This window comes from Chroicocephalus ridibundus, chromosome 1 (assembly GCF_963924245.1).
Source record: "Chroicocephalus ridibundus chromosome 1, bChrRid1.1, whole genome shotgun sequence".
NCBI classification, from domain to species: Eukaryota; Metazoa; Chordata; class Aves; order Charadriiformes; family Laridae; genus Chroicocephalus; species Chroicocephalus ridibundus.
In genome coordinates this window covers 71,173,286-71,195,466 of record NC_086284.1, presented here as the reverse complement: position 1 = coordinate 71,195,466, position 22,181 = coordinate 71,173,286, and the positions used below count along the sequence as shown (strand labels likewise).

Sequence of the window (22,181 nt, the reverse complement as noted above, 5' to 3'; positions counted from 1 at the left end):
GTTTTATATTACCAGGTAAATTCACTTTCAGCTTTATTTGCATGGAGCAAGAGTGACATTCTGTGGCCAGTTAGATTTATGGCAGCGTTCTCTCGCTCTCTTTTTTCCCCTCCCATAAATACCTCAGGGTATAAACCATCCTCTGATAGTCTTTTGTTTTGTTTGTGGCTTCTATCATGAAAGAGATATGTGAAAGAGAAGAGATTATTTCTATGTGAGAAATAAAAATAGAGGAATTCTCAGATACATTTCTGTGGCCTCAAATCCTTAGGGACTGCTTTACCATGAATTCCTGACAAATTCAGATGTCTGTGTACTGATTATTATTTTATGAGAGCAATGCCTGATCGTAATGTAAGTAACCAGAAGCATGAAGAGACTACAACGTGTTCCTCAGGCTCCGCTCTTAGCTGGCTCAGCCTGTTGTACTTGGAAGGGATGAGGAAGCCATGTTCCAAAACGCCATAAAAAATAAAGCGGAGCGCTGTTTAAAACAAAGCAGTGGGCTTTTTAGGCACTTATGTGCTCCATGTAATACACCAATGACACTAAATGGAACTCATTTAGCTGTAAACATATTATGTTCGACAGTTTCCAGTGGTAAAACACCAGACAGCCCATGCTGAGGAGAAAAGAAACAATATGCAAGGAGCAAAGCTCATCACAGGAGGAGCCACAAAAGGGCCAACAGGAGAAAAAAGATACCAAATAAACCCCCGGCATTTTTCAGTGGTTTGGAGTTATAAGTCAGCTCAGACACACATGGTACCAAAAGCAACCTGCCCGGTTTAAACAACTGAGAGCAGGCGCTGGAGTTTATGTTGTTCCTCTGTTTATTAAAAACGGATGGGAGCACTTGACAGAAAAATCAAACTTCTGGTCATGGCTCATTAATCTCTGTTGTATCTGTCAGATATGTGTGTCTAGAGTTTCAACAAGGCTCTAGAATCGAGATTACTGCTGAGCTCTGTTGTTTTCTCTAATTTTGACTGAGGGGAAATGCTGCCAATCACCCCAGGCAAGAGGGGAGCCCAGGGCCATTGCTGCAGCCCTTTGCAGCGGCCTCTCCCTGCCCCGTGGTTTGGATCTGATTTCGGAGGCAGTGACGTGTCTTTCCCCTCCTCACCGCAACCTGAGTTTTGGCTGGCTGCCTCCCCTCCCTCTTCCCTGAAAACCAGACTCATCGCTCGCCACCAAAGTGTGTCCCTGTCAGTGTTAAGGTGATGATGAGGACGCTCTGGGGTGGCGGTGAATGCTCCTTCATCCCTGGATTCTGCTCTCGCACACAAAAGTGTTAATCGCATTAATCCGCTGAAGACAGTGGAGCTCCTCCAGTGTAAAACCAGGGTAAGTGATGGGCTCAGCAGGCCTAGAGTAGGCTCAGCAGGACTGAGACGAATATGGTATGAAACAATTAGCTGCAGATGGTATAGGAATCTTGTTTTCTGGAAATACAGATTTTGCCTGGAGATCTTTCTATATATATTGGATTTGTCAAACTGATAATGACTTGAACATTTGGAGAGAGAGGATAACCCACCGCAGGGCCAGATGCAGCTGTGATGGGGAGGATGGAGGATGTGTATTAGCCCCGAAACGTGGCTGTGTCCCCATCATGTCGCCACGCCAATCCATGGTGGTGGGAGGATGGCCGAGGCCCTGAGCAGAGCAGGGAAGGGGAGCTCACCCGCTGCCTCCCCTTATGCCATTACTTTCCTTGTTTGCTTTGGATATTGCTCATTTCATTTGCTCATTCCCCCCCTTTCTTCCTTTTTTAATTATCAGTGACGCTGCTCCCAGAGCTAGCAAAACTGCCAGGCACTTTGAGGACGAGGCACAAGATTTAGCTGCTGCTTCACTTGAGTGCAAAACAGCGGCAGTTGCGAAGGGAGGTTTCCAGCTCCGTCAGCCAGAGGACAGGCTGGGGACTCCTCTCAATCCTGATACCGCTAGCAAGGGTTCTTCTTCAGGCACGAACAGTGGTTTCACGCAGCACAAATATAGACACAGACAGAAAAATAACAAAGAAGATCTGATGTTTTACAACTGCAGGTACACCACAGGCAGGCGGTCTGACCCTCACTGCTCACAAACTGTAAATGGCAATAGCGGGACCGTGTAAAAGGCGGCGTTTGCCAGCTCCCGTCTCAATGAAAACACATGGAGTTTCCCTCGAGGGGATGTCTCTCCTGCCTGCCAAAGTCTGTCCTCAAGATCAGCCTTTCCTGCTGCGCCAACTGCAGGCTTGCAGGCATGGCTGCCGCATGGCACTTCAGATCATATGGAAAGCCATATTCCCGGGGATGCCCAGGCATGCCGGAGAGCCTGCCTGCACGGCAGTCAGCTGGACCGCAGGCGGATGGTAGGCAAATGGCAAGAAACAGAGGTTAACCTTCTCCCTGCTGCAGCTCGCTGTTTCCGGGAAGTGCAGGCATAGCCCCGCGTCTCAACCGCAGCAGAACCTGTCCGTGCAGAACACTTCCCAAGACCATTTTGAAGACCAGATTTATAAAGTTTGACTTATTAAGAAACAGAATGCCCTATTAGATCTTAATGGCCAGGGTGAATCCAGCCGCCTGCTAATCTACCTGCAATGTGGTGGACTCGTCTAATCTCAAGAGTAATTGTCATTGTCATAATGTTAGCTCCTATTGCTTAGCATATTTTTCCGGTGGGGTTTTAGGAATCTGGATTATTGGGCCTCTTCATCTGTTTGTTCTTGCAGGCTTGTGAGCAGCTATACTGGCTGGTATAACTTGCTGTTGCTCAGAGAAGCCTGCGCAGCTATATATATACATTTGCAGCGTTTCTGAAGCTTCTCTGTATTTAACACTTAATTTTTTTTCAATAAAGCGTAAGTGACGTAGGAGCCATTTTCAACAGTCACATCAGCGCTTAAGCCCAGATCCTTTAAGCTATTCAAGTACTTAGATATATATACCTCAGTGGAAGCGTTTCAGACACCTCAGCGGGTTAGACGAGTAGCTTCCACTGAAATCTGCCCCCAGTTCCAGCTTCCCCCCAGTTCCTTAAGTTGTTCCTTTGGGATTTAGATACTGAGGTGACAGGTATCTAAGATACAAAATAGCTGGATGACATGTATAAGGTAAAGATGGGTGTTTGAACACTGTGGGATGCAGGATCATCCTTAGCTGAATGACAGCTCAGGAAAAGGCCATGGGGCCCTCCTTGGCATCTCCTGGCCACCAGTAGCCCTGGAATAAAATTGTCAGGTGGTAAGTGCTGACAGGGGCCCTTGAGGGTATGAAATTTCTTATGCTGATATAGAAGGAATGGCACAGGGAAAATCTCCATGCTAGTCTGCTTTCTGGGAGCTGAGCCAGAGCAGTGAGCCTCTCAAAAAAGAGCATGACAGGTCAGCTTGGATGTAACTAGGAGCAGAGAAGGGACCTACACACCAACCTGACAGAAATACTGGTTTGTTTCATTGAAATAGAGAGTGGGGGCATTTTTAAGGGCAACCTGTAAAGGAGCTGGCCTCTATGGTCCAAAAAACTGACGCAACTGCTGCCAGGCAGGCCATAGCTGAGCATCCTTCTTGGGCTCCATCACTTGCTAACTCTGTGCATTGGTCAAATGAAGCCACAAACTGCGAACCCAGGATTTGTTATCTTCTTCCATTCTTTTGGGTGCTAGCTTTTTTTCCCAGGAAACATAGAGAAACCTGAGGTTACAGAACTGCTCTGACTCTACTCTTGTCTCCAGGACACAGAGATATAGGAGACTTTGGTGTCCCTTACTGCATGGTGTGGCAGCAGCACTCCTTTTCTTCTTGAAAAGACTTTGTGTCTCCCTGAAGAGAATCACAGAATGGTTTTGGGTTGGAAGGGACCTTTAAAGGTCATCTACTCTCCCCGCCCCGCAATGAAAAGCCAGGAAGTTCCCTTGGGTGGTGTCATTTGGTGCTGCTGTGTACCCATGTACCACGAACACCCTTTTTAAGCAGCCACTATGTCCTTTGCCTTCACAGTTTCCTTTCTGCTCTCTGTTGTTGGTAATTTTTTTGCATGCATCTGTTACTTGAACAAAATAAAACGTTGTTTTCAAGTGTGTAAACACATAGAAATAAATTACTGGTAGTTTGCTGGGCAGGTCAGTGGAAAGCAATTACAAATGTTTTTATGCTTAGCAAAATATGGCTGAAGATGTTATCCGCTTTGAACTGCAAAACCAGAAAGTACTACAAACCCTTTTGTTATATGAGACAATGCGTCACTGAATAAAGAATCTTTTTATGAAGGGAAAGATAAAAACCCCCAAATATATTATATTCAGTTACACTGAAACTGCAGCCTCTCCCTCTGCCTCTCTGCTTCTACCATCAGCCACACAAAGCTTCTTCTTACCACAGAATATATCAACTGCAGGTCTCCAGTTAACTCATGTGTGAAATGTGCTTGATACCAAATGAATGGATGATCATAAAAACAGCGTTCCTTTTTCCTGGAAACAAAAACCAGTGGTGATACATATTGCTTCTGTTTTCAGCCAAAGACTATAGTACCAGATGGCTAACACAACCGTAACAGCTAGCTGCATCTGGATTAAAAAGTTTGGATGGTGTGAGCTAATCTTTAAAAAATGCCAGATAACTTTTATCTCTTTAAATCATGTTAGTGTTCAGTGTATTTCCTGCTCACGCTATCCTAGGACTGCTCAAATATGTCTTAGACATGTTCATTAAGCATCATTAAGCTCAACAAGAAGCTAGTAACTATCTTTGTCAAGTCAGAGGTCAGCTTTTGGGATATAATCCAAGATCCACTGAAGGCAAAGGAAGATGTCTCACTGATTTCTGTGGCCTTTGAACTAGGAGCCTAGTGGTTATTTCCCCTTGTCCGCATCTATTACAGCTGCAGATGAAACTTATACTGGTTAAGGAAAAGAACAGAGAAGACAACTTGTCTCTGGATAAAATGACTTGGCTTTTCGTGCTTAAATGTACATTTTCCCATGAAAGCAAAGATGTTGGGGTAACAATATTTGGCTAGCTATGTAACCTGAATACTGAACAGACGGAGAAGAAATATATGTTTTAGCTCTATATGATTATGAGATACCCAAAACAATAATTTATAGGGAGGCCCGGGTCTTAGCTACAGATGCTTGCATTGCAACAGTCAGATATCGTTTCAAATGACTTTTAATTCAATGTCTTTCAGAATCAGCTAGAAATGAAATTCATGCACTGCTGGATGGGAGAGTTGTTGGCAAGGGCTTTGAGGAAGAAAGAATTTTGATTTTGTGAACAGCAAGACCAGAATCTGTGGCTGATGGACTAGGTACAGAGGTCAATGTTATTTCTCTCCAGAGACTGTGCCAGGCTACCAAACCAGATTCTGAGTGCTAGCCCTTGCTCTTGGGTTGGCTTTGCTTTTCTTTGCCCTCCCATTTTCTTTCCTGTTATGGTAGCAGCGTAGCTTAAAAATTCCACAATTTCCGACCCTAATTTTGCCGCGGTGTCTCAGACATTCAATGGGAGGAGTCTCACAATTACTCAGTGTTTCGCGATGTTAAAATGTTACAAGCATTTAAGTATTTTTGATGCGGGAACATCTGAAAAACTGCATGACTCGCTCAACCAGGACAGAAAAGAGAACAGCCTTGCAATGCCTTATGCTGTTTCTTGAACCTTGGCTATCTTAATGGGGTCAGCGGTGACATTTGTCTTGAAAGCCATCCAGTAAGGAGGGAAGTTCTCACACGGTCTTCCTCACAGATGGTGAGACCTGCCAGCAGTTTTACAGCTCGGCGGTGAATGGCTCTGCAGCTGTACGGGCATACCTGATGGAAGGCTGCCTGAGTGATACAACCAACACGTGCGTCAAAAAGCCCCCGGCGCCGCTGGTGGGTTCCTTTGTTTAATCTTCCTCCAGCAAACAAAAAGTGACTTGGCTTCAAAACAATGGGAGGGAGGGAGAAAAATAAGGGGCAAGGGTGCTACTGAAAGATTTAGTTAAAGTCTATTCTTCTCTGGTATTTCTCAGAGTAGGGGTCAATGGTTTAAGTACAACAGGCTTGATTCACTGCCTGGATGAAGCAGATGGGGCAGACCGCCAGGCAGCGTCTTCCAAATAAAAGACTCAGAGGGCAGCTTTAACTTTTCTTGCAAACCAAAGGGCCATTATAATAGTGAGAAAGTGGGACCTGACCCTACTCAGTCTTCACTTCCATCTGCTCCCAGAAATTCTTCGTACAGCAGTTTGGGTCAGAAGGGCCAGCTGAACCAGCCCTCTTCTCCTCTGACAGTGGCCTGGAGATCCAGTACAGGAACTGGCAGACAGTCTTCCCGCACAGGGGAGTATAGCGATCGCCTAAGACCAGCCAGCCCCAGTGTGTTGTCTTACGCTCTCACCTGGAGCCCACATTATACTGCACGATGAGGTGCTGCACCAGCAATTCACAAAGGATGCCCTTGCCTAAAAGAGGAGACAGTCTGAGCATGGAACTGGAGACATCAGTGGGAACACGGATATTGACAGGGAAACACAAAGAAAGAGCGAACTGATGTTGTTCGGGATCATGGTCAGGAGCCAGTTGCCTGATTGCTGTTTATGTGTGCTGCAGGCATCACCGTGATGCTTTCAAAGCAGGGAATGAGGTAAAGAGGAATGAGTTCTTCCCAAGAGAAACCTTGAGTGAAAGGGGGAAAGTGCTTATTTGGTTGGAAGTGTGGTAAGTGGGCAGTAACTGTGGTTTCATCAGACAATTAGATGCAAGAGTCAAAATAATGGCAGTACTGATAGGTCAAGTAGGAATAGACAGTGAAGATCCAGGAAAATGGAAACAAACACTTTATATCAGTTGCAATACAAGAATCAAGATGGGAACCAAAGAAGAGAAGCAAAAAGATACAGTCAAGCTGCAGTCTAAAATAATTTTTTTTTCAGTAGAAGCCAAAATATATTTCAGTGGCATTCAGCTTTCCATGATTTGACTGTGATGTTTGCACAACTTTTATCCAAGACTCCTTTCCCTTCTCAGACCTGGAACAGACCCTAAGAAATCCCTCCGCAACTTGACAGACGAGTACCCTGAATTAACACACAAAGGCAGCTACTTCTTGTTGAAGCTTTTAGCATCAGTGGTCTCTGAGCATCGCCGTTAGTCTACAGAGTAGTTTATGTTATGTACCTTTTCTAGATTTTTAGAGACCCTGATTTTGAGCTACTAGCACCCATGTTGTTTCCCAAGCTTTTCCACAGCTTGAGTTATGAGTATGCATAGCCGTAACAACACGCAGATCTGATGAAAGTTTTCTATCCCATGCATGGAAAAGCATGAATACATTTCTATCCCATGCATGGAAAAGCATGAATACATTTTGCCACGTTTCTTCAGGCACATATATTATTAGAGAGATAGACTGACAGACAGATATGTCCAGAATATTCCACTATTAGCAGTTATCTGTATTCCCATAATAACATTCAATTTTTTATTTGCTGATTCATAACTTTTTCAGTTCTTTCACATCAACATCTGCTTGTTTCTCAAGTCTCTGAACAAGCACAGCATAACTGCCTTTCATATGTCCAACATCTACCAATGCCTTTGCTTTCAGCCATGAAGTTTCCTAGACACCAAAACAAAGCATTCTTCTCATACATCACAAACTAGGCAGTTAGTTTCCACATAGTTCAGTGCTCTGCTAATCCAGAGGAAAACTACACTTGCCCAAGTCCAAAGGGATTCTAATTTGGGACTCCTTTTTTTCCATGGGAATTATGTATGGACCAGACTACAGATATTCAGCCACAACATAGAAAAAAATGCAACAAATATATACAGGGCCAGGAAAAGAGAACAATGCTGGAGGGGTCTAATTCTGTGATCCAGGGACAACAGGGATCCCATGAGTGGGTAAAGTCGTCGTTTCTGTCTTCTGCCCTACCCCTGCCCCTTACCATCAGCATGTAATTCTTCATTTATCCCTGGATAGCTGTAATGAAACCTTGACTATTTTGACTTCAATTGACTTTGAAGAACTGGGGCAGAATGCATGTGTGACAGATAATAAGCCGTAACTATAAAAGCAATAAAAATCACAGAAGGTGCTAGTTGTGCAATATAGTCCCATTAACATATCACACCAGAAATCTTAATTCTGGAATTTCCTGAGGTAATTTTAACCATAAAGTCTTCACATTACATTAAAAGTCCTCTTTGTATAACACCCAGGGTGGGGTCAGCAAGTGCAGCAGGAACTGAAACGTGGGCTTCTGGGCTTAGTGACTTTAATCTCTGCTGCCTGACATTAAAGATGCCAGTCAGGAGAGACACAGAGTGCGAGCGTGGGTTACGGTAGCATATTCTTTCCTTCCCTGCTACTCACATCCTTATTTTCACAGCAGAGAAAGGAAGATCAACAGGCCCGAAGGAAATTGGATGTAAGTGTTCCTGGACTCAAAATAAAATAATAAGATTTATTTTGAGTATTAAGACACATATGCATACACGGGGGTTGGGAGTGAGGAAAAGAAAAATACTCAGCATGGGTGTTAAGGAGAGAAAAACAGTGTCTGCTTTGACGGTTAGTATTTGGTGCCCTCTTCTGCACCCATCCATATTTTTAAAGTTCTTTAGAATCAGGAGAAGAGCATCTGTCTGTCAGCCATTTCTACATAGTGGTGCTTTGCTGCTAGGGGCAAGGGTCATCCTAGCAGATGTCAGCCATCGTGGTGATGGGAAAAGCAGAGTCTTTTTTTAGGTGAGAGGAATTAGTTTGTTAATAGAGAATAAAAGGCTGTGAATAGAAATTAAAAAATATTTAACTGAGATTTCATTTATGACATCTAAATTATTATATTAATAAAAGTAGATTGTATTTTGATTGTGACTGAATAAGAAACACACCATGTATGTAAGGTATATAATCAGTTTAATCACATGCTGATCCCAGGACAATCTCATCCCAACATTTTATGAAATTACAAATAACATATAGTGCACACAATTCTTCATAGTAATTTAAATGTCACTTTGCTAAATGAACTTGAAGACAGATTTGCACTTCTTGAATGCAGAATCGTTCCAATATTAATTTCTATTTTTTCCATTACTGAAAGATAATTTTATGCTAGAATTTCAAATACTTAAATCCAAAAGGTTCACTAATTCTGCTCTCAGCTTTTGAGTTTCAGCAGTACCAAATTCAATTGGAAAGCTTGCTAACTACCTTTATCCTTCTACTTTGAACTTTAGTTTACCAGCAGATGCACAAAGCATTGCAAACATCTTACAGCAGTTCTTTACCAGTCTGTCACAGCACGGGCAGCTCTTGTTTCCTGCAGGATTATTCATTTATTTTGAGGAGGGATGATATAGAGGTTATCATTCTGCCAGCTCACAGCTCCATCACTGAGAACCAAAGAGAGAAATATCTAAATCATAGATCATAGAATCATAGAATCATTTAGGTTGGAAAAGACCCTTGGGATCATCGAGTCCAACCATCAACTCCACTCTACAAAGTTCTCCCTTACACCATATCCCTTAACACCACATCTAAACGCGACTTGAACACATTCAGTGATGGTGACTCCACCACCTCCCTGGGCAGCCTATTCCAGTGTCTAACCACTCTTTCCGTGAAGAATTTTTTCCTAATGTCCAGCCTAAACCTACCCTGCTGCAGCTTGAACCCATCCCCTCTTGTTCTATCGCTAATTACCTGTAAGAAGAGACCAGCACCAACCTCTCTACAGTGTCCTTTCAAGTAGTTGTAGAGAGTGATGTGGTCTCCCCTCAGCCTCCTTTTCCTCAAACTAAACAGTCCCAGCTCCTTCAATCGCTTCTCATGAGATTTATTCTCCAGGCCCTTCACCAGCTTCGTTGCCCTCCTCTGCACTTGCTCCAGCACCTCGATCTCTCTCTCCTATTGAGGTGCACAGAACTGGACACAACACTCAAGGTGTGGCCTCACCAGTGCTGAGTACAGGGGGACAATCACCTCCCTCCTTCTGCTGGTCACACTATTTCTAATACAAGCCAGGATGGCATTGGCTTTCTTGGCCACCTGGACACACTGCTGGCTCATGTTCAGCTGCTTGTCAATTAGAACCCCCAGGTCCTTTTCTGCCAGGCAGCTCTCCAGCCACGCTTCCCCAAGCCTGTAGCGATGCATGGGGTTGTTGTGGTCCAAGTGCAGGACCCGGCACTTGGCCTTGTTGAAGCTCATGCCATTAGCATTGGCCCATCGGTCCAATCTATCCACGTCTCTCTGTAGAGCCTCCCTATCCTCATGTAGATCAACACTCCCGCTTAGCTTCATGTCATCTGCAAACTTGCAGGTGATACACTCTATGTCCTTATCAAGGTCATCAATAAAGATGTTAAACAGAAATGGTCCCAACACCGAGCCCTGAGGGACACCACTTGTGACCGGCCACCAGCTGGATTTAACTCCATTGACCACCACTCTTTGGGACCACCCATCCAGCCAGTGCTTGATCCAGCAGATCGTATGCTCATCCAGGCCGTGAGCCGCCAGTTTTTCCATGAGAATTCTATGGGGAACAGTGTCAAATGCTTTTCGAAAGTCTAGGTAGACAATGTCCACAGCCTTTCCCTCATCCAATAATCGGGTCATCTTGTCATAGAAGGAGATCAGGTTCGTCAGGCAGGACCTGCCTTTCATAAACCCATGCTGACTAGGCCTGATCCCCTGCTTGTCCATTATATGACTTGTAATGGCATTCAAGATGATCTGCTCCATGACCTTCCCTGCTACCGAGGTCAGACTGACAGATCTATAGTTTCCTGGATCCTCCTTTCTGCCTTTCTTGTAGATGGGTGCTACATTTGCTACCCTCCAGTCCATTGGGACCTCCCCAGTTAGCCATGAAATGATGTTGTTATGAACATGACAAGCCTCAGGTTCCTGTACAGAAGTCCACCTGAGCCCCTGATCCAGGGCAGGGTTGCTCAGAAACATCATCTGAGCAAGCAGCAGAAGACTGAGGTCTGGTTTTCGCCTGCCAGGTATGTCTCTGTTCCTGTTTATTGCTGGTTGACTTCATGAGAAGAAATCCATTTGACATTTTAAGATTTACTTTCTTGGATACATAGGTTTGAGCAGCTGCTGCTAACCTCCCCTACAGTTTTGAAGCCAGTTTGTTTTCAGTCAAGCTAAACCTTAGAGCCAAAACTGTCAAACTTGGGTGAGTACATTCCACATAGAGACATGAAAGCAATTGGCCAGATTTTTGAGGATGAAAAACATTCAGAGTTTGCATCAACTCAACACCTCCAAAACTCAGGCCATTAATTTAAGTGAGCAAATACTTATTTAGATTCCCAAACATCGATTCCTATTTGGAAACGCTGGCTAGTATTTTTGATTTCCTTCAACAATGAGCTGCCATGCTTACTAACCTGTCCTGCAAACTGTTACCTTCTTTCCTGTTTTTTAACTTTGGGGGAGGGAAGATACACCTTTAATGTAATTACTAAGTTTTATAGATATGTCAGAGGATAGGTATAATGGGGTATATCATAGAACGAGGCTCAGGAAAATATGCAGACTGCCACTCTGAGCAGATACCCAACCTCAAAAGCATGCACAGACACAGTGCACCCAGGTAAGCTCATCCCGAATCTGACATGTTATTGTCACTAAGCAGATCTGAGAAATACAAGGACTCTTGCTACACTAGAAGATCTGCATCTTATTGTGCAGGAGAGCAAATCCCAAATGCAGGAGCGCCTCTGCAAAGCGAACTTTAGCTTAAATGTTGCCCAAATTCAGCTCATACATAGAATCTTCAGCGTGGTGAAGCCTGTAGCGCTAACTGGCTGGCCCACTAATGGATGCAGTCTAACAATTGATCTCCCTGTAGCAGGGACATATGTTTGCTCCATGGGAAAACTTCAAGGATATACAGTCCTTCAGTGCCTTCTGCTCATCTAAAGAGGTCAGCCTTTTCTTATAAGCAATTAACTGGGGATGTTTTGTTTTGTTTTGTTTTGCAGCTTGCTCCAGTAAAGAAATCCATAGGATGCCCATCCACAACTCTTAGCATTACATACAAGCATAGCATGGACAAAACAAACTCAAGTGTTATTTCACAGTGTGGTTGCTTTCATGCAAACAGAGCTAATACAAACAGAGTAATTCAAGCATGGATAATTCATGTTAACTCTTCACTGAAGACACATCCATCAGTGGTGCACAGGAAGTGATTTTATCCTTGCTTTGTTTTCACTTAGATAGCTAATTAAAAGAAGTTAATCTAAACAAGTTTGAACTGGATTCAAAGTGTCAGCCCTGGGGATTTTTTTCTAGTTTACACAGATCAAATAAAACTAACTGATGTAAACTTTTGGAACTTTTCTACTAAGGACAAGATCAAGTGCAAATATGAGCACAGACTGCAATAAATAGATTCCAGAGCTTACAGCACCTCTTTTTGTGATGTCTTATACTTTTATATCATATGACCATCTGCAGCTACGTGGAGCTGCCATCCAACAAAGGGACCAGTCAGGTTACTGAAATATGGAGCTGCCCTTTGCTTGTATTTGGATAACTCTGATGGATAAAACATTGTTCAACATTACTCAGGAATGACATCAAACATTTTGCCTCTGTACACAAAAAATTGCAGTCTAGACTGAGAGGAGGCTTTCAGCATCCTTGTTTTGTTCTCAATTTTGTAAAAAATTAACTTTGAATTCATTATTAAATGAAGGCATTTAAAAATACTAAATCAAAGCTGCACTTTAAACTCAAACAAGGATGAAGTACCAGTGGAAAGAGGAAGGACATTTTCCTCCTTTTACCTCCATACCTACAGTTTTTGAAGGTGATTAACTGCTGTATGCTCTAATATTAAAAGGATTTTTAAAAGGCATTTTATTGGGAGGATTCCTGATTTAAAGAGGTGCTTCAGGAAGTAATCAGCTGTTTTACTATCCTGTGGAGATAGCTATCTCTCTGCCACTGTAAGCTGAAGTAATATTCATATCAGTATAAGCAATGTTATGGCACACAATCTCAGAATAAACTGTGTGGAAAGTGGCTTCTTACATTGCATCATCTACATAGTAAAAATATATGCCATTAATAGAATGTACTTACAAAGACAACAAACAAATATCACGGGCAGGCTGCCTAGGAGAAACAGGCTTTATCACTATGCCATCATCCTATTCCTCTAAACTAATATAATAAAAATAACTTTGATGAGTCAGTTAAGAACATAATTTCAGAATAAAAACACTTGAGTCTTCTTTTTCAATGTCAGTCTACGAACATCGGATCAGCTGCCTCAGCCTTTGAACTGCTTGCCTCGTGTCACACTGCATCAACCAAAATAAGCACAGGGACTTGTGCTAGAAGTCTCTTATTTAAAAAGGAGTCGTCTGGCAGGGGGTGAATTTCAGAGGAATTTCCCCAAGTTTGGAAAGCATTCCCTGTACTGATTGTTTTTTCCAGGCCTTTTTTTTTGTTTGAGTTGGTCATGAGGGATTTTAGAAGGTAGCTGTTCTACCAAGCCTGACAACAAATCTCGGGAAAAGCCCCTTTTTAACTCTAAACATCACATAATACATCCAGAACCTAAAAACTCTAGCAGTGTCCTCAGTCCAAAGGTCATGAGGAAACCACTCTGACCTGCTACCCAAGGTGACTCAGCACTGATGAAAATACCATCAGTTCCTAAGGACAGACAGCTTAATTCATCTAATTCTAAATCTATAGTATTCTACTTAAATATACTGATGAAAAGATTGAGCCCAAGAGCTACAGTAGCTGTATCCTGAGAAAATTACTTAGATCTCATCTGAATAGGATGAGGTCTGGAAGTGTGTGCTGCCACCCAGCTCCCCACGGATCAGAGCAAATGTCACCTCACCTGGCATCAACCACCTCTGCACCTCAAGGGAGACAGTCATCCTCTTCTAAGCCCAGGCCACCCAGCCTGCAGAATGAGGAGAACAACCCCCAGCAGAGGTAATAACTGTGTACAGCAACCCCAGTGTCATCAAGAAAGGTAATCTTAAAGTCAGTAGAGGTTTTCTCCTAAATATGCCCGAAGCCAGGGCATAGAAAAGATCACAGTCCTTGGCCTATGTCTACCTCAGCAGAGGTCAGGAGAGAAGCAGGCAGAAGGCAAGGAAGGTCTGGACTGGGATGGAGAAGAAAGGAAAGAAGAGTGCCTGAGAGAACTAGAGAAGGAAGCAGTGCTCTTTGCCATGTAGACCACAGGACTGCACTTCGTGGGTTTGGTTCTGCCAGTACTCAACCTCTAGTAGGGCAGCAGGCAACTTAAACCTTGGCTGCATCTTGGGCTGAAGCAATGCCAAGTTATGCCACGGTGCCTTGCTACACTGCATGCAGTCCTGACAGAAGGGTTCACCTGAGACCTGCTACGCTGTTCTGGAAGCTGCTACTGGCTTCAGTGATGCAAGTGATTCTTGGGACTCTGTTATTGAGCCAGTCTCTAGGGCTATATACTAACAAATTAAACAGTGTCAGGGAAAGTTCCTGGGCAGGGGAAGTCCATCAATCAGCTATACTGTACAATTACACTGTTAGAATAGTTGCAGGCACAGCTTTGGTCTGTGCCAAATAGGACTTTGCCAAGCATAGTTCAAAAATTAGTACAGCCCTGGCACCACTTCCAGCAGGTGGTTTGGATGTGGCTGCCCTTTGCTGAAGGGTAAGAGCTTTATTAATAAAGTTGTGAGCCACTTTGTGACAGTTGGCCTCAGTGCCAGAACAGGGCTCCAGGATGCTTCGCCTACCACCAAACGTAGCCTACGCACCTGCCAACTGAACACATACTCAGCCTCTGCAGAAATTCAGGACCAGATGTGAGACATTGTTCCCCAAAGGTCTGGAGACACTGAGAGGGTGGATGATGAGCCAGAGCACTTCACTTGCCCTCAGAACTCCAGGGCACTCTCTGACATGCCTCTGGAGAGCAATACCTCATTCATGTATGCTGCTGTTAGCCTGAGGTACATTTGCTGATGAAAGTGAGGTAAGTATTGCTTTTGCTGGTACCAGAAATGGAAATGGAAGCACCATGGAGCATGGTATTGCTGCTGTTATGGGCAATATGAAAATGAAAAGGATTATACATCTTCCTACTTAGGTGTTCATTTCCATAGTTGTAATTTTCAGATGAGAGGATATGTCCTGCTACAGTCTTAACTCCCAGTAAACAAAGATATCATTGTTAATAAATACATACTGTGGCCCATAGAAAGTACAAATCATGTGCCTACTACTATGCAATGAACCTCCTGGATTCCTTTTATTTAATTAATCAATGCACAGGGAGATTTTTATTTTAACATCAAGTGACTCCTTTACTATTAGAGCTCACTCCCTGGAGAGAAATATCCCCAATTATAATAATTATCATATAGTTCAGCTTCTGCAAATTTTATATTATGCATTTAACTTTTGGCATCATAAAATGTGAAGTGCAAAGTACACATGATGTGCCTTCCTGAACAACCTAACAGTAACATTACCTACTTCCTAGCTTTGCACGCTTTTTGTACTTGTGACATGGAATTTCACAAATATTAGCCATTCTTCTCTGTTACCAAAGTAAGAGCAAGCATTTGTTTGCTTCAAAAACAGTTGCTATAAACCATTCCTCCATTATGATAACCATTAGAGGTTGCCCAGAGGGGTGGTGGAAGCCCCATCCCTGGAAGTTTTTAAAGCCAGGCTGGACGGGGCTCTGAGCAACCTGATCTAGTGGGAGATGTCCCTGCCTACGGCAGGGGGGTTGGAACTAGATGATCTTTAAGGTCCCTTCCAACCCTAAAAATTCTATGAGTCTATGATTCAAAAACTGTCTGCTCAATTTTTAGAAAAATTCCCAATGAAATTCCTGAAATCATTAAAACAGGTTAGTTTGTGTATTTTTCTTTGAGGGCTGACGTGTATAAAAACTTCACAAACAAAAGCCTTCTGCCTATAGATACATTCATTCACTTGTCTGACTTCTCATTTATTTTGAAGAGGTAGGAGCTATCTCTGTTACAATGGCACTGACATACCAGGATTGCTCCCAACAATGATAGCGTCTTAGATACTTTCCAGGAGAGAATGGTTTCTCTGCAGCTTCTAAGTGGCAGCCTACTTGGCAAATGAGTTATTCAAGGTCTGAATATACTTATTCTCCTGGGTTTTCTTCAGAAGTTTTTCTAGATGTTTACTTGAGAAAAGATCAGAATAGATCATCATTAGAAATTTAAAGATCAACTCGCCACCTGAAGCATTGGATTGCATTTTTAAATTAAATATAATTAAACTACATTTTGTACTTTTTATATTAGATGCTTTGAAGCTCTGGTTAAGCAACCCAAGGATGTACTTGTTTCTGTTCGTTTATGAACAAGAGCTTTTATTCTCAGACTTGTTTACTTAGGGGTTTTGGACACACACTATAGCTTCCTTTCTGCCATATGCTTCTGTTCCACTATCATCTGTTTATTTTTACTCCTAAATGTATATTTGGAATTGTCACTTAAGAGAAAGACTATTTTGTCAACGTCTTTCTCTGTTCTACTTCATTCAGATCTGTTTCTTTTATTTCTACATCTTCACCTTCATTTCTTTAAATATTGACTTAGAAATTCTTTAAATCTTAACTAAGAAAAAAGACATCTTTATTGTTTTGTGTTAGAATTACTTAGAACATACTATATATGCCATTTCAATATAAGAAATTTAAAAAACAGATTTTGATCTAAATCAAGAAAATCTACCACAAATACGACCATAGTAACAGCTTGTTAGCAAAGAGTGAGAATATTGATGTGGCACAAAAGTTTATAGATTTTTCCAAAGACAAATAAAACAATGAGATAGTGGTATTAAAAGGAAGAATCTTCATCTGTGGAATATGGAGGAAGGTTCAAGAATGTGGAGTCACTTGGAGCTACCCAAAATATTATCATATTCCAACAGCAATGTTTTTATAGATTAAAATCATAAGTATAACTGGCAATCTAAGGAGAAGTTATTTACAGAAGATGAACCATTTTCTTAAAAAATTGGTTTTGAGTCTTTGAAAACATTTGGCTCCCATCTGCTACAAATTATAAAACAAACACAGAATAGGTACAAAAGAGAGAATATTAATTACTTTTTTTATTCTTGTCTTTGATTTATGGATATGATCTTATTTGCGTTAGCATAAACTAAGTCTATATATGTCCGTGTAAACAGCATATTTTTAAGTAGAAAGAAGATACATCCCTGACTACTCCCTTTTACGGCTTCTTTTTTGGGTCAGCTTGTTCAGGCACCTTTAGTAGGGTTCAAAGAGGCTGCAAGTTGCATATACGTAACTTCAAAGTGTAAATCAACTATTTATTGGCCAGCAGCTACAAAAGGCAGCCAGGACTTAACATTTAAGCATTAGTGTGCTCGCCATCCTGACAAGGCACCTGATGACTCTCTGCTGGCCAGGCAGGCATTAGTCGCAGGAGGAAAGGCTGACCTCCAGGGCTGCTGAGGATGATCCCTCAGCGTGGTGGAACTGCCATCCTCCATCGCAAGGTGAAAGTCCCTGGCCTGAAAAACCTCCATTAATTGATCCTGGGAATGCTTAGGACTTGGTTTTGAAATCCCTTCTTGGGTTGAATGGCATTTAATAGTGTGCCATTAATGGTAAGAGCTTTGTTCACCAGGTAAGAAGTTCTTTAAACAAATACAGCAGCAGAATTTTGGCCCTGACTCAGTTCTTAAAAGAATTTCAAGAGGACAGAACCCCCTCATTTTTGCAAATGTATTCAGTTACACTCTGCCTTCATTGACAGCATCTGTTTTTCCCAGAGGAGATAACTGTTCTTCAGTTACTGTTCACAATTCAGACTCTTCAGGTTCAAAAAATGCGGTGCTATTTACAGTCAATACTGTTATAGACTTCCACTCTATGTTTCCATTAAATTGTTTCATTGACCTTAAACTTGACTTCAGAAGATTCCTAAATTTTCTGAACACCATATTCCCTACCACTAACTGCAGTGCAATTACTCAGTGAAAATGACAAGCTGTTTTCTGTATTCTAATAGCTAAAACAGATACATTACCATCATCTAGAATTAAACCTTAACTGAGAGATTTACCAAATAGTGCAAAAAATGTTTGAGAATCTGCGATGGTCATCTAGTATTTGAAAAGAGAAGACTCACCCAGATACGTTGATTCATTTTGCCAGATTTGTTCCACTGCTGGAGTCGAGCAAAACATTTATCATCTGATTTCCAGCATGAAGATGAGAGGATGAAAATTTGCTTTCTCTTACAAATTTCAAACAATTCCAATTTTGTACATCAAATATTTGCACTAATCTGAGACAAAATCTGAAGACCAATGTGTGTTTGTGAACATTCTCAAAACAATTAGAAGGAGCTTGACTATCATATGTTGGGAAAGTGTAAAAACCTATTTCAATTAACCTAAATAAACGATTTAAAGTTACAATTAAACTACATATAATTGCAGAAAATTTAAAACTGAAAAAGGCAAGGCAAATTTTGCTTCCCCAAGCCTGGTCCTCATTGCAAGGCCAACTGTTTGCAAGCTCCAATAAGGTGTTTAAAAACTGACCTGAGCACTATCCTGAGTGTACTTTACCAAATAATTCCTCATTTAATTTCATGTTCTTCAGTGTATTGTCCATTGGATGAAATGGCACCGGGACAAACCCCTCACCAGAAAGGTAACTAAAGTACCTATCTGTATTTCTTAAAGCCCTCTATCAACTTGAGTAAGAGATATCATTATCAGGTCAAGATGAAGGAATAGCCTGACAAGATAGGAGAGAAAATATCCATATCAAGGCAAGAATTATAGCCCTATCAAGAAAAGTGGTGGGAAAAGGACAGATCCAGGCATGTAAGCAATATCTCTGCCAGTTATATCTCTCAATCCATTACTTACTCAGATGTCAAAAGAAATAACTTCTAATACAGGAACAATAACTAAATGCCTAACAAAGAAAGAACTCTTTGAATGTTATTCACAGGAGTAAAGTTACTCATTTGTTTGAGCATTTTCAGAATCAGAGCTTTTATGACAAATGCATCAAAAAGCAACATTTTTCTCCTGAAGAGCAGCAACACTGGCAGTTTGTCAGGAAAGCACTTTTAAAAATCAAAGTAACCTTTCTTAATTATTCTACTGCTTAGTCCTCACATATGCAATGACATTTGTCTGTAGTGGTATTGAGGTCCTGCTCTTAAGGGTTGCTGGTCCCAGAACTGCTAAACACATGGTCATCTTTTGTTCTCCTATTTTAGCAGAATGAAAATCCAAGGAAAAAAAGCATATAAAATCCATCTAGACAGGATCTGATCCAGTAGCCACAAGATCAGTGTCATACCTTCCATAGACGCAGGCAAATCAGATCAGTAAATTCAAGCCTGTACAGGCAGGAACAGTAAGGTACGGAGCTGTCCCTGAAGTACGCGAAAGAGCAAAATACCAAACGATGTCATCTTTTGTGGACAAGTAAGTTAGACTTGCCTTCAAGTTCTGGTTCAGTGCTAGATTTATTGGAATGCAGAGGAAAGAGCGGTGATAGCAGAGTCACACAGAAATATAGAAGAGAGGCAAAGAGAAAAAATGTCTATTCTATTGATCCCACAAAAGACTTACATGTAGTTAACTCCTCTCCCCTTTTATTTTTAGTGTTTGAAAGTGCAGGTTTTTTACTTTGAATAGTATCACATTTTCCCTGACAACTCCACTCTAAAAAAGATTTTTTTTCTGAAGGTTCCTTCCATAAAAAAAAAAAAAGTATATTTCTTTCCATATTTGCTCGGAAGCTGTAGATTCCAACAGAAACTCTTAATGAAACTCCTGCTTGATTCTCTTTTTTTTAATGTATCCAAAAGAGTGGAAAACTGGAAATCACATCCCAGGGGACAGTGAAGTCCTCTCCCAAGAGATATTTAACAAGCTTTTTCATTTTGCTTTGATTTTATTTAAGTAAACTGAAATAATTTAATGTGATCTGTTTTAATCATATTGTATATCTAAGTACAGATTGACCTTTCCATGTAACTTTATAAATGACTGAGAAGGCTTGGCCAAAGAGACAAAATGTCTGGCATCCTTTAAAATAAGCTGGAGCCTGCTTACCTCCACAAGGTTCAGGACAATTTGCTGCCAGCCAGCCATGTTCAGGTGGATTGTGGCAGCATGTTATAAATGATACATGACTTGCGTCATCAATAAGTAAGTAAATCAGTCAGTTTGTGACTCCACTCACAGAAGTTGGAGATTCCTTCTCTTTTTCCCCCCAAAATCTGCAACCTTTCTCTCTCCTGTTTTGCCTCCCATTTTGAAACAGAAGTATCATAATCTGAGAAATACAGTTGCTTGCTGCAGATGTTCAGATTTAGGCTGACATGCAGTATTAAATTCTCACATGTAAAGAGGTGATGATTCAGGCAGTTTCTACTGATACTTATAATAATCTTAATTATGTGTGTACTTCATGAGTTAGCTTCAGACTGCATCATTTGCCCTCTTAAGTGCTTTCTTTCACGGTTGAAGATGGCACAGCAAGAGATGTCAAAACAGAGACTGCCTTTCTACCTGCGGGTCAGATGGTTGAGAAGGGAAAGCGTTCAATAGCACTTCCTACTCTTCTCCTCCGGTTTATTTTCTGCAATTCGAACTTGGCCCAAAGTGGTCAATGGTTGACTGGTTCTCGAGGTTAATATAAAATGCCTGAAGGCAAAACTATTTTCCAGGTGCCAGCCTAGCTCTCGGAGAGCAGAATACTACTTCTGCATTCGGGTTAGCTCTTGCACTGATGTTCAAATGTTAAAGAAGCTTCCCCTGCTTACCTTCCCCTCCAACCGTACCCACACAGGATTATTGTGGACTAAGCTCTTCTTCTTGTGCAGGAGAACAACAGGAAGGGATCTTTTCCAGGTGTTGTGCTGACTGGGTCTTCAGGTACTGGCACCCACAGGGTGGACCGAAGGTAGTGCCTTGTTGCTGCAATAAAAGAGAAGCCAAAAAGAACAATTGGCTCTTTTTTCAGAACATCTGGGAAAGACATCTGTGTTACGTTAGATACTTGGTTTTGCTGGACACTTTATGGCCTTGACATAGATTCAATACAGGCACATGAACTGCTTATTTCTGTGAAGAGTTTTACAGCAGAAAAGTGCAGATTATTTTCTTAATTATTTGAATATAATGGTCAGTATTTGGTGGTTTGTCTTTTTCTTTTTGTTTCTTAATCCAGATGCAATTTGTCATTCTCTTTCCCTGTTACTTTTGTGAAAGATGCATAGTATGTATTTCTTTAGACTTTCTATGGAAGCCCTGATGACTCAGAAGCTTCTGCTGCTACGGCTGTTTTGAAACCTGAAATCTTTTAAGCCGTACTTTCTTGTGCTTCATTGCTTCAGAGACTGGCCCAAAGCCTGTTAAAACAAAGTTAAAGCTTCTTTTTCAGCTCTGAATTGGCTGATCATTTTCATCATTTTTATGTTGAGGGGAGAAGAAATATAATCCTCAATAACCACTTTGTCCTCTTTACAGCATCTCCAAGAAGCGTGGAAAAGTGTTAGGTGCTGGATCTGCCATTTTACAAGCTGCAAAGACACCAAGAGGACCACTTTTATTTTAGAACTTTTCAGCTCCCAGCCAGCTTTTAGCCGGTGAATGCAGTCTCCTGCCAGATGAGTTTGTGGCCAAGGTGCCCATGTCCTCAACAACCTAGTCTCCTTGGCAGAAGTAACTTAGTGTCTGGGACCACAGCACTCTCTGGGATAGCGCTTGGTCATTGACCGTCATGTGCCCTGCATGAATTTTAATCCAGCAGGAAAGACGTGAGGCCACAGGAAGACACATCGCAGCCTTAAAACCAAAATGGAGCTTGCAATCTGACAAAGATACAGATGGAGTTCACAACCTCCAGCAGCATCCATAAACTGTACATTGGCAAATCCCTCGCGGTGTCCCAGGAGGGCATGCTCTGAGATGTATTTTCTGGTTATCTGGTGAGGTAGGCAGGACTTACAGTGTCTACTCTCTATCTATAAATGAATCTTGAGAAGCATATACAATTCGAAAAACTACTGTTTTCTTCTATTTATTCTGAATATATGTATGTCTCCAGTACTTAGAAAAATCAATAATGAAAAGTTTATAAATCTGAACA

The 22,181-nt window shown here is 41.7% G+C and overlaps 1 long non-coding RNA gene across 1 annotated transcript in view; it reads right to left on the bottom strand.

Annotated features, from left to right (window-relative positions):
* Positions 1-22,181, bottom strand: part of LOC134521424 (uncharacterized) — a 35,334-nt gene that overhangs the window by 7,213 nt on the left and 5,940 nt on the right. Inside the window, exon 2 of the long non-coding RNA XR_010072756.1 lies at positions 20,854-21,007. This is a non-coding gene — a long non-coding RNA (uncharacterized LOC134521424). The remainder of the gene's footprint in view (positions 1-20,853; positions 21,008-22,181) is intronic.